Below are 12984 nucleotides of genomic sequence, written 5' to 3'. Positions count from 1 at the left end.
TCTGTCTATCAGCGAATGCAGTTCCAAGGGGCAGTGAAAACCAGCTACAGCTTTCCGTGCTGGCAGCTTTCCTGTGGGCGCAATCGCTGGACGTTTCGAATTTGGCAACCGGGCTCTGCGAGAGAGAAATACACAGTGTTGCCCCTTTACCAACAAAAGCTTTTGTAGAAAGCGAATGTCTGTCTATCAGCGAATGCAGTTCCAAGGGGCAGTGAAAACCAGCTACAGCTTTCCGTGCTGGCAGCTTTCCTGTGGGCGCAATCGCTGGACATTTCGAATTTGGCAACCGGGCTCTGCGAGAGAGAAATACACAGTGTTGCCCCTTACGAAGGCAAGGTTTTACAGAAAGCGAATGTCTATCTATCAGCGAATGCAGTTCTAAGGGGCAGTGAAAACCAGCTACAGCTTTCCGTGCTGGCAGCTTTCCTGTGGGCGCAATCGCTGGACGTTTCGAATTTGGCAACCGGGCTCTGCGAGAGAGAAATACACAGTCTTACCCCTTTACCAACAAAAGCTTTTGTAGAAAGCGAATGTCTGTCTATCAGCGAATGCAGTTCCAAGGGGCAGTGAAAACCAGCTACAGCTTTCCGTGCTGGCAGCTTTCCTGTGGGCGCAATCGCTGGACGTTTCGAAATTGGCAACCGGGCTCTGCGAGAGAGAAATACACAGACTTACCCCTTTACCAACGAAAGCTTTTGTAGAAAGCGAATGTCTGTCTATCAGCGAATGCAGTTCCAAGGGGCAGTGAAAACCAGCTACAGCTTTCCGTGCTGGCAGATTTCCTGTGGGCGCAATCGCTGGACGTTTCGAATTTGGCAACCGGGCTCTGCGAGAGAGAAATACACAGTGTTGCCCCTTTACCAACGAAAGCTTTTGTAGAAAGCGAATGTCTGTCTATCAGCGAATGCAGTTCCAAGGGGCAGTGAAAACCAGCTACAGCTTTCCGTGCTGGCAGCTTTCCTGTGGGCGCAGTCGCTGGACGTTTCGAATTTGGCAACCGGGCTCTGCGAGAGAGAAATACACACTGTTGCCCCTTTACCAACGAAAGCTTTTGTAGAAAGCGAATGTCTGTCTATCAGCGAATGCAGTTCCAAGGGGCAGTGAAAACCAGCTACAGCTTTCCGTGCTGGCAGCTTTCCTGTGGGCGCAATCGCTGGACATTTCGAATTTGGCAACCGGGCTCTGCGAGAGAGAAATACACAGTGTTGCCCCTGTAGCAACGAAAGCGTTTGTAGAAAGCGAATGTCTGTCTATCAGCGAATGCAGTTCCAAGGGGCAGTGAAAACCAGCTACAGCTTTCCGTGCTGGCAGCTTTCCTGTGGGCGCAATCGCTGGACGTTTCGAATTTGGCAACCGGGCTCTGCGAGAGAGAAATACACAGTCTTACCCCTTTACCAACAAAAGCTTTTGTAGAAAGCGAATGTCTGTCTATCAGCGAATGCAGTTCCAAGGGGCAGTGAAAACCAGCTACAGCTTTCCGTGCTGGCAGCTTTCCTGTGGGCGCAATCGCTGGACGTTTCGAATTTGGCAACCGGGCTCTGCGAGAGAGAAATACACAGTGTTGCCCCTTTACCAACAAAAGCTTTTGTAGAAAGCGAATGTCTGTCTATCAGCGAATGCAGTTCCAAGGCGCAGTGAAAACCAGCTACAGCTTTCCGTGCTGGCAGCTTTCCTGTGGGCGCAATCGCTGGACGTTTCGAATTTGGCAACCGGGCTCTGCGAGAGAGAAATACACAGTGTTGCCCCTTTACCAACGAAAGCTTTTGTAGAAAGCGAATGTCTGTCTATCAGCGAATGCAGTTCCAAGGGGCAGTGAAAACCAGCTACAGCTTTCCGTGCTGGCAGCTTTCCTGTGGGCGCAATCGCTGGACGTTTCGAATTTGGCAACCGGGCTCTGCGAGAGAGAAATACACAGTCTTGCCCCTTTACGAATGAAAGCTTTTGTAGAAAGCGAATGTCTGTCTATCAGCGAATGCAGTTCCAAGGGGCAGTGAAAACCAGCTACAGCTTTCCGTGCTGGCAGCTTTCCTGTGGGCGCAATCGCTGGACGTTTCGAATTTGGCAACCGGGCTCTGCGAGAGAGAAATACAAAGTGTTGCCCCTTTACCAACGAAAGCTTTTGTAGAAAGCGAATGTCTGTCTATCAGCGAATGCAGTTCCAAGGGGCAGTGAAAACCAGCTACAGCTTTCCGTGCTGGCAGCTTTCCTGTGGGCGCAATCGCTGGACGTTTCGAATTTGGCAACCGGGCTCTGCGAGAGAGAAATACACAGTGTTGCCCCTTTACCAACAAAAGCTTTTGTAGAAAGCGAATGTCTGTCTATCAGCGAATGCAGTTCCAAGGGGCAGTGAAAACCAGCTACAGCTTTCCGTGCTGGCAGCTTTCCTGTGGGCGCAATCGCTGGACGTTTCGAATTTGGCAACCGGGCTCTGCGAGAGAGAAATACACAGTGTTGCCCCTTACGAAGGCAAGGTTTTACAGAAAGCGAATGTCTATCTATCAGCGAATGCAGTTCTAAGGGGCAGTGAAAACCAGCTACAGCTTTCCGTGCTGGCAGCTTTCCTGTGGGCGCAATCGCTGGACGTTTCGAATTTGGCAACCGGGCTCTGCGAGAGAGAAATACACAGTCTTACCCCTTTACCAACAAAAGCTTTTGTAGAAAGCGAATGTCTGTCTATCAGCGAATGCAGTTCCAAGGGGCAGTGAAAACCAGCTACAGCTTTCCGTGCTGGCAGCTTTCCTGTGGGCGCAATCGCTGGACGTTTCGAAATTGGCAACCGGGCTCTGCGAGAGAGAAATACACAGACTTACCCCTTTACCAACGAAAGCTTTTGTAGAAAGCGAATGTCTGTCTATCAGCGAATGCAGTTCCAAGGGGCAGTGAAAACCAGCTACAGCTTTCCGTGCTGGCAGCTTTCCTGTGGGCGCAATCGCTGGACGTTTCGAATTTGGCAACCGGGCTCTGCGAGAGAGAAATACACAGTGTTGCCCCTTTACCAACGAAAGCTTTTGTAGAAAGCGAATGTCTGTCTATCAGCGAATGCAGTTCCAAGGGGCAGTGAAAACCAGCTACAGCTTTCCGTGCTGGCAGCTTTCCTGTGGGCGCAATCGCTGGACGTTTCGAATTTGGCAACCGGGCTCTGCGAGAGAGAAATACACAGTGTTGCCCCTTTACCAACGAAAGCTTTTGTAGAAAGCGAATGTCTGTCTATCAGCGAATGCAGTTCCAAGGGGCAGTGAAAACCAGCTACAGCTTTCCGTGCTGGCAGCTTTCCTGTGGGCGCAATCGCTGGACATTTCGAATTTGGCAACCGGGCTCTGCGAGAGAGAAATACACAGTGTTGCCCCTGTAGCAACGAAAGCGTTTGTAGAAAGCGAATGTCTGTCTATCAGCGAATGCAGTTCCAAGGGGCAGTGAAAACCAGCTACAGCTTTCCGTGCTGGCAGCTTTCCTGTGGGCGCAATCGCTGGACGTTTCGAATTTGGCAACCGGGCTCTGCGAGAGAGAAATACACAGTGTTGCCCCTTTACCAACAAAAGCTTTTGTAGAAAGCGAATGTCTGTCTATCAGCGAATGCAGTTCCAAGGCGCAGTGAAAACCAGCTACAGCTTTCCGTGCTGGCAGCTTTCCTGTGGGCGCAATCGCTGGACGTTTCGAATTTGGCAACCGGGCTCTGCGAGAGAAAATACACAGTCTTGCCCCTTTACCAACAAAAGCTTTTGTAGAAAGCGAATGTCTGTCTATCAGCGAATGCAGTTCCAAGGGGCAGTGAAAACCAGCTACAGCTTTCCGTGCTGGCAGCTTTCCTGTGGGCGCAATCGCTGGACGTTTCGAATTTGGCAACCGGGCTCTGCGAGAGAGAAATACACACTGTTGCCCCTTACGAAGGCAAGGTTTTACAGAAAGCGAATGTCTATCCATCAGCGAATGCAGTTCCAAGGGGCAGTGAAAACCAGCTACAGCTTTCCGTGCTGGCAGCTTTCCTGTGGGCGCAATCGCTGGACGTTTCGAATTTGGCAACCGGGCTCTGCGAGAGAGAAATACACAGTGTTGCCCCTGTAGCAACGAAAGCGTTTGTAGAAAGCGAATGTCTGTCTATCAGCGAATGCAGTTCCAAGGGGCAGTGAAAACCAGCTACAGCTTTCCGTGCTGGCAGCTTTCCTGTGGGCGCAATCGCTGGACGTTTCGAATTTGGCAACCGGGCTCTGCGAGAGAGAAATACACAGTCTTGCCCCTTTACCAACAAAAGCTTTTGTAGAAAGCGAATGTCTGTCTATCAGCGAATGCAGTTCCAAGGGGCAGTGAAAACCAGCTACAGCTTTCCGTGCTGGCAGCTTTCCTGTGGGCGCAATCGCTGGACGTTTCGAATTTGGCAACCGGGCTCTGCGAGAGAGAAATACACAGTGTTGCCCCTTTACCAACGAAAGCTTTTGTAGAAAGCGAATGTCTGTCTATCAGCGAATGCAGTTCCAAGGGGCAGTGAAAACCAGCTACAGCTTTCCGTGCTGGCAGCTTTCCTGTGGGCGCAATCGCTGGACGTTTCGAATTTGGCAACCGGGCTCTGCGAGAGAGAAATACACACTGTTGCCCCTTTACCAACGAAAGCTTTTGTAGAAAGCGAATGTCTGTCTATCAGCGAATGCAGTTCCAAGGGGCAGTGAAAACCAGCTACAGCTTTCCGTGCTGGCAGCTTTCCTGTGGGCGCAATCGCTGGACGTTTCGAATTTGGCAACCGGGCTCTGCGAGAGAGAAATACACAGTGTTGCCCCTTACGAAGGCAAGGTTTTACAGAAAGCGAATGTCTATCTATCAGCGAATGCAGTTCCAAGGGGCAGTGAAAACCAGCTACAGCTTTCCGTGCTGGCAGCTTTCCTGTGGGCGCAATCGCTGGACGTTTCGATTTGGCAACCGGGCTCTGCGAGAGAGAAATACACAGTGTTGCCCCTTACGAAGGCAAGGTTTTACAGAAAGCGAATGTCTATCTATCAGCGAATGCAGTTCCAAGGGGCAGTGAAAACCAGCTACAGCTTTCCGTGCTGGCAGCTTTCCTGTGGGCGCAATCGCTGGACGTTTCGAATTTGGCAACCGGGCTCTGCGAGAGAGAAATACACAGTGTTGCCCCTTTACCAACAAAAGCTTTTGTAGAAAGCGAATGTCTGTCTATCAGCGAATGCAGTTCCAAGGGGCAGTGAAAACCAGCTACAGCTTTCCGTGCTGGCAGCTTTCCTGTGGGCGCAATCGCTGGACGTTTCGAATTTGGCAACCGGGCTCTGCGAGAGAGAAATACACAGACTTGCCCCTTTACCAACAAAAGCTTTTGTAGAAAGCGAATGTCTGTCTATCAGCGAATGCAGTTCCAAGGGGCAGTGAAAACCAGCTACAGCTTTCCGTGCTGGCAGCTTTCCTGTGGGCGCAATCGCTGGACGTTTCGAATTTGGCAACCGGGCTCTGCGAGAGAGAAATACACAGACTTACCCCTTTACCAACGAAAGCTTTTGTAGAAAGCGAATGTCTGTCTATCAGCGAATGCAGTTCCAAGGGGCAGTGAAAACCAGCTACAGCTTTCCGTGCTGGCAGCTTTCCTGTGGGCGCAATCGCTGGACGTTTCGAATTTGGCAACCGGGCTCTGCGAGAGAGAAATACACAGTGTTGCCCCTTTACCAACAAAAGCTTTTGTAGAAAGCGAATGTCTGTCTATCAGCGAATGCAGTTCCAAGGGGCAGTGAAAACCAGCTACAGCTTTCCGTGCTGGCAGCTTTCCTGTGGGCGCAATCGCTGGACGTTTCGAATTTGGCAACCGGGCTCTGCGAGAGAGAAATACACAGTGTTGCCCCTTACGAAGGCAAGGTTTTACAGAAAGCGAATGTCTATCTATCAGCGAATGCAGTTCCAAGGGGCAGTGAAAACCAGCTACAGCTTTCCGTGCTGGCAGCTTTCCTGTGGGCGCAATCGCTGGACGTTTCGAATTTGGCAACCGGGCTCTGCGAGAGAGAAATACACACTGTTGCCCCTTTACCAACGAAAGCTTTTGTAGAAAGCGAATGTCTGTCTATCAGCGAATGCAGTTCCAAGGGGCAGTGAAAACCAGCTACAGCTTTCCGTGCTGGCAGCTTTCCTGTGGGCGCAATCGCTGGACGTTTCGAAATTGGCAACCGGGCTCTGCGAGAGAGAAATACACAGACTTACCCCTTTACCAACGAAAGCTTTTGTAGAAAGCGAATGTCTGTCTATCAGCGAATGCAGTTCCAAGGGGCAGTGAAAACCAGCTACAGCTTTCCGTGCTGGCAGATTTCCTGTGGGCGCAATCGCTGGACGTTTCGAATTTGGCAACCGGGCTCTGCGAGAGAGAAATACACAGACTTGCCCCTTTACCAACGAAAGCTTTTGTAGAAAGCGAATGTCTGTCTATCAGCGAATGCAGTTCCAAGGGGCAGTGAAAACCAGCTACAGCTTTCCGTGCTGGCAGCTTTCCTGTGGGCGCAATCGCTGGACGTTTCGAATTTGGCAACCGGGCTCTGCGAGAGAGAAATACACACTGTTGCCCCTTTACCAACGAAAGCTTTTGTAGAAAGCGAATGTCTGTCTATCAGCGAATGCAGTTCCAAGGGGCAGTGAAAACCAGCTACAGCTTTCCGTGCTGGCAGCTTTCCTGTGGGCGCAATCGCTGGACATTTCGAATTTGGCAACCGGGCTCTGCGAGAGAGAAATACACAGTGTTGCCCCTGTAGCAACGAAAGCGTTTGTAGAAAGCGAATGTCTCTCTATCAGCGAATGCAGTTCCAAGGGGCAGTGAAAACCAGCTACAGCTTTCCGTGCTGGCAGCTTTCCTGTGGGCGCAATCGCTGGACGTTTCGAATTTGGCAACCGGGCTCTGCGAGAGAGAAATACACAGTCTTACCCCTTTACCAACAAAAGCTTTTGTAGAAAGCGAATGTCTGTCTATCAGCGAATGCAGTTCCAAGGGGCAGTGAAAACCAGCTACAGCTTTCCGTGCTGGCAGCTTTCCTGTGGGCGCAATCGCTGGACGTTTCGAATTTGGCAACCGGGCTCTGCGAGAGAGAAATACACAGTGTTGCCCCTTTACCAACAAAAGCTTTTGTAGAAAGCGAATGTCTGTCTATCAGCGAATGCAGTTCCAAGGCGCAGTGAAAACCAGCTACAACTTTCCGTGCTGGCAGCTTTCCTGTGGGCGCAATCGCTGGACGTTTCGAATTTGGCAACCGGGCTCTGCGAGAGAAAATACACAGTCTTGCCCCTTTACCAACAAAAGCTTTTGTAGAAAGCGAATGTCTGTCTATCAGCGAATGCAGTTCCAAGGGGCAGTGAAAACCAGCTACAGCTTTCCGTGCTGGCAGCTTTCCTGTGGGCGCAATCGCTGGACGTTTCGAATTTGGCAACCGGGCTCTGCGAGAGAGAAATACACACTGTTGCCCCTTACGAAGGCAAGGTTTTACAGAAAGCGAATGTCTATCTATCAGCGAATGCAGTTCCAAGGGGCAGTGAAAACCAGCTACAGCTTTCCGTGCTGGCAGCTTTCCTGTGGGCGCAATCGCTGGACGTTTCGAATTTGGCAACCGGGCTCTGCGAGAGAGAAATACAAAGTGTTGCCCCTTTACCAACGAAAGCTTTTGTAGAAAGCGAATGTCTGTCTATCAGCGAATGCAGTTCCAAGGGGCAGTGAAAACCAGCTACAGCTTTCCGTGCTGGCAGCTTTCCTGTGGGCGCAATCGCTGGACGTTTCGAATTTGGCAACCGGGCTCTGCGAGAGAGAAATACACAGTGTTGCCCCTTTACCAACAAAAGCTTTTGTAGAAAGCGAATGTCTGTCTATCAGCGAATGCAGTTCCAAGGGGCAGTGAAAACCAGCTACAGCTTTCCGTGCTGGCAGCTTTCCTGTGGGCGCAATCGCTGGACGTTTCGAATTTGGCAACCGGGCTCTGCGAGAGAGAAATACACAGTGTTGCCCCTTTACCAACAAAAGCTTTTGTAGAAAGCGAATGTCTGTCTATCAGCGAATGCAGTTCCAAGGGGCAGTGAAAACCAGCTACAGCTTTCCGTGCTGGCAGCTTTCCTGTGGGCGCAATCGCTGGACGTTTCGAATTTGGCAACCGGGCTCTGCGAGAGAGAAATACACACTGTTGCCCCTTTACCAACGAAAGCTTTTGTAGAAAGCGAATGTCTGTCTATCAGCGAATGCAGTTCCAAGGGGCAGTGAAAACCAGCTACAGCTTTCCGTGCTGGCAGCTTTCCTGTGGGCGCAATCGCTGGACGTTTCGAATTTGGCAACCGGGCTCTGCGAGAGAGAAATACACACTGTTGCCCCTTTACCAACGAAAGCTTTTGTAGAAAGCGAATGTCTGTCTATCAGCGAATGCAGTTCCAAGGGGCAGTGAAAACCAGCTACAGCTTTCCGTGCTGGCAGCTTTCCTGTGGGCGCAATCGCTGGACGTTTCGAATTTGGCAACCGGGCTCTGCGAGAGAGAAATACACAGTGTTGCCCCTTTACCAACGAAAGCTTTTGTAGAAAGCGAATGTCTGTCTATCAGCGAATGCAGTTCCAAGGGGCAGTGAAAACCAGCTACAGCTTTCCGTGCTGGCAGCTTTCCTGTGGGCGCAATCGCTGGACGTTTCGAATTTGGCAACCGGGCTCTGCGAGAGAGAAATACACAGTGTTGCCCCTTACGAAGGCAAGGTTTTACAGAAAGCGCATGTCTGTCTATCTGTGAATGCAGTTCCAAGGGGCAGTGAAAACCAGCTACAGCTTTCCGTGCTGGCAGCTTTCCTGTGGGCGCAATCGCTGGACGTTTCGATTTGGCAACCGGGCTCTGCGAGAGAGAAATACACAGTGTTGCCCCTTACGAAGGCAAGGTTTTACAGAAAGCGAATGTCTATCTATCAGCGAATGCAGTTCCAACGGGCAGTGAAAACCAGCTACAGCTTTCCGTGCTGGCAGCTTTCCTGTGGGCGCAATCGCTGGACGTTTCGAATTTGGCAACCGGGCTCTGCGAGAGAGAAATACACAGTGTTGCCCCTTTACCAACAAAAGCTTTTGTAGAAAGCGAATGTCTGTCTATCAGCGAATGCAGTTCCAAGGGGCAGTGAAAACCAGCTACAGCTTTCCGTGCTGGCAGCTTTCCTGTGGGCGCAATCGCTGGACGTTTCGAATTTGGCAACCGGGCTCTGCGAGAGAGAAATACACAGACTTGCCCCTTTACCAACGAAAGCGTTTGTAGAAAGCGAATGTCTGTCTATCAGCGAATGCAGTTCCAAGGGGCAGTGAAAACCAGCTACAGCTTTCCGTGCTGGCAGCTTTCCTGTGGGCGCAATCGCTGGACGTTTCGAATTTGGCAACCGGGCTCTGCGAGAGAGAAATACACATTCTTGCCCCTTTACCAACAAAAGCTTTTGTAGAAAGCGAATGTCTGTCTATCAGCGAATGCAGTTCCAAGGCGCAGTGAAAACCAGCTACAGCTTTCCGTGCTGGCAGCTTTCCTGTGGGCGCAATCGCTGGACGTTTCGAATTTGGCAACCGGGCTCTGCGAGAGAAAATACACAGTCTTGCCCCTTTACCAACAAAAGCTTTTGTAGAAAGCGAATGTCTGTCTATCAGCGAATGCAGTTCCAAGGGGCAGTGAAAACCAGCTACAGCTTTCCGTGCTGGCAGCTTTCCTGTGGGCGCAATCGCTGGACGTTTCGAATTTGGCAACCGGGCTCTGCGAGAGAGAAATACACAGTGTTGCCCCTTACGAAGGCAAGGTTTTACAGAAAGCGAATGTCTATCTATCAGCGAATGCAGTTCCAAGGGGCAGTGAAAACCAGCTACAGCTTTCCGTGCTGGCAGCTTTCCTGTGGGCGCAATCGCTGGACGTTTCGAATTTGGCAACCGGGCTCTGCGAGAGAGAAATACACAGTGTTGCCCCTGTAGCAACGAAAGCGTTTGTAGAAAGCGAATGTCTGTCTATCAGCGAATGCAGTTCCAAGGGGCAGTGAAAACCAGCTACAGCTTTCCGTGCTGGCAGCTTTCCTGTGGGCGCAATCGCTGGACGTTTCGAATTTGGCAACCGGGCTCTGCGAGAGAGAAATACACAGTCTTGCCCCTTTACCAACAAAAGCTTTTGTAGAAAGCGAATGTCTGTCTATCAGCGAATGCAGTTCCAAGGGGCAGTGAAAACCAGCTACAGCTTTCCGTGCTGGCAGCTTTCCTGTGGGCGCAATCGCTGGACGTTTCGAATTTGGCAGCCAGGCTCTGCGAGAGAGAAATACACAGTGTTGCCCCTTTACCAACGAAAGCTTTTGTAGAAAGCGAATGTCTGTCTATCAGCGAATGCAGTTCCAAGGGGCAGTGAAAACCAGCTACAGCTTTCCGTGCTGGCAGCTTTCCTGTGGGCGCAATCGCTGGACGTTTCGAATTTGGCAACTGGGCTCTGCGAGAGAGAAATACACACTGTTGCCCCTTTACCAACGAAAGCTTTTGTAGAAAGCGAATGTCTGTCTATCAGCGAATGCAGTTCCAAGGGGCAGTGAAAACCAGCTACAGCTTTCCGTGCTGGCAGCTTTCCTGTGGGCGCAATCGCTGGACGTTTCGAATTTGGCAACCGGGCTCTGCGAGAGAGAAATACACAGTGTTGCCCCTTACGAAGGCAAGGTTTTACAGAAAGCGCATGTCTGTCTATCTGTGAATGCAGTTCCAAGGGGCAGTGAAAACCAGCTACAGCTTTCCGTGCTGGCAGCTTTCCTGTGGGCGCAATCGCTGGACGTTTCGATTTGGCAACCGGGCTCTGCGAGAGAGAAATACACAGTGTTGCCCCTTACGAAGGCAAGGTTTTACAGAAAGCGAATGTCTATCTATCAGCGAATGCAGTTCCAACGGGCAGTGAAAACCAGCTACAGCTTTCCGTGCTGGCAGCTTTCCTGTGGGCGCAATCGCTGGACGTTTCGAATTTGGCAACCGGGCTCTGCGAGAGAGAAATACACAGTGTTGCCCCTTTACCAACAAAAGCTTTTGTAGAAAGCGAATGTCTGTCTATCAGCGAATGCAGTTCCAAGGGGCAGTGAAAACCAGCTACAGCTTTCCGTGCTGGCAGCTTTCCTGTGGGCGCAATCGCTGGACGTTTCGAATTTGGCAACCGGGCTCTGCGAGAGAGAAATACACAGACTTGCCCCTTTACCAACAAAAGCTTTTGTAGAAAGCGAATGTCTGTCTATCAGCGAATGCAGTTCCAAGGGGCAGTGAAAACCAGCTACAGCTTTCCGTGCTGGCAGCTTTCCTGTGGGCGCAATTGCTGGACGTTTCGAATTTGGCAACCGGGCTCTGCGAGAGAGAAATACACAGACTTACCCCTTTACCAACGAAAGCTTTTGTAGAAAGCGAATGTCTGTCTATCAGCGAATGCAGTTCCAAGGGGCAGTGAAAACCAGCTACAGCTTTCCGTGCTGGCAGCTTTCCTGTGGGCGCAATCGCTGGACGTTTCGAATTTGGCAACCGGGCTCTGCGAGAGAGAAATACACAGTGTTGCCCCTTTACCAACAAAAGCTTTTGTAGAAAGCGAATGTCTGTCTATCAGCGAATGCAGTTCCAAGGGGCAGTGAAAACCAGCTACAGCTTTCCGTGCTGGCAGCTTTCCTGTGGGCGCAATCGCTGGACGTTTCGAATTTGGCAACCGGGCTCTGCGAGAGAGAAATACACAGTGTTGCCCCTTACGAAGGCAAGGTTTTACAGAAAGCGAATGTCTATCTATCAGCGAATGCAGTTCCAAGGGGCAGTGAAAACCAGCTACAGCTTTCCGTGCTGGCAGCTTTCCTGTGGGCGCAATCGCTGGACGTTTCGAATTTGGCAACCGGGCTCTGCGAGAGAGAAATACACACTGTTGCCCCTTTACCAACGAAAGCTTTTGTAGAAAGCGAATGTCTGTCTATCAGCGAATGCAGTTCCAAGGGGCAGTGAAAACCAGCTACAGCTTTCCGTGCTGGCAGCTTTCCTGTGGGCGCAATCGCTGGACGTTTCGAAATTGGCAACCGGGCTCTGCGAGAGAGAAATACACAGACTTACCCCTTTACCAACGAAAGCTTTTGTAGAAAGCGAATGTCTGTCTATCAGCGAATGCAGTTCCAAGGGGCAGTGAAAACCAGCTACAGCTTTCCGTGCTGGCAGATTTCCTGTGGGCGCAATCGCTGGACGTTTCGAATTTGGCAACCGGGCTCTGCGAGAGAGAAATACACAGACTTGCCCCTTTACCAACGAAAGCTTTTGTAGAAAGCGAATGTCTGTCTATCAGCGAATGCAGTTCCAAGGGGCAGTGAAAACCAGCTACAGCTTTCCGTGCTGGCAGCTTTCCTGTGTGCGCAATCGCTGGACGTTTCGAATTTGGCAACCGGGCTCTGCGAGAGAGAAATACACACTGTTGCCCCTTTACCAACGAAAGCTTTTGTAGAAAGCGAATGTCTGTCTATCAGCGAATGCAGTTCCAAGGGGCAGTGAAAACCAGCTACAGCTTTCCGTGCTGGCAGCTTTCCTGTGGGCGCAATCGCTGGACATTTCGAATTTGGCAACCGGGCTCTGCGAGAGAGAAATACACAGTGTTGCCCCTGTAGCAACGAAAGCGTTTGTAGAAAGCGAATGTCTCTCTATCAGCGAATGCAGTTCCAAGGGGCAGTGAAAACCAGCTACAGCTTTCCGTGCTGGCAGCTTTCCTGTGGGCGCAATCGCTGGACGTTTCGAATTTGGCAACCGGGCTCTGCGAGAGAGAAATACACAGTCTTACCCCTTTACCAACAAAAGCTTTTGTAGAAAGCGAATGTCTGTCTATCAGCGAATGCAGTTCCAAGGGGCAGTGAAAACCAGCTACAGCTTTCCGTGCTGGCAGCTTTCCTGTGGGCGCAATCGCTGGACGTTTCGAATTTGGCAACCGGGCTCTGCGAGAGAGAAATACACAGTGTTGCCCCTTTACCAACAAAAGCTTTTGTAGAAAGCGAATGTCTGTCTAT

The sequence above is a fragment of the Mycteria americana genome, chromosome 8 (assembly GCF_035582795.1).
Source record: "Mycteria americana isolate JAX WOST 10 ecotype Jacksonville Zoo and Gardens chromosome 8, USCA_MyAme_1.0, whole genome shotgun sequence".
Taxonomy (NCBI): Eukaryota; Metazoa; Chordata; class Aves; order Ciconiiformes; family Ciconiidae; genus Mycteria; species Mycteria americana.
Note: the sequence above shows the minus strand (reverse complement) of the source record.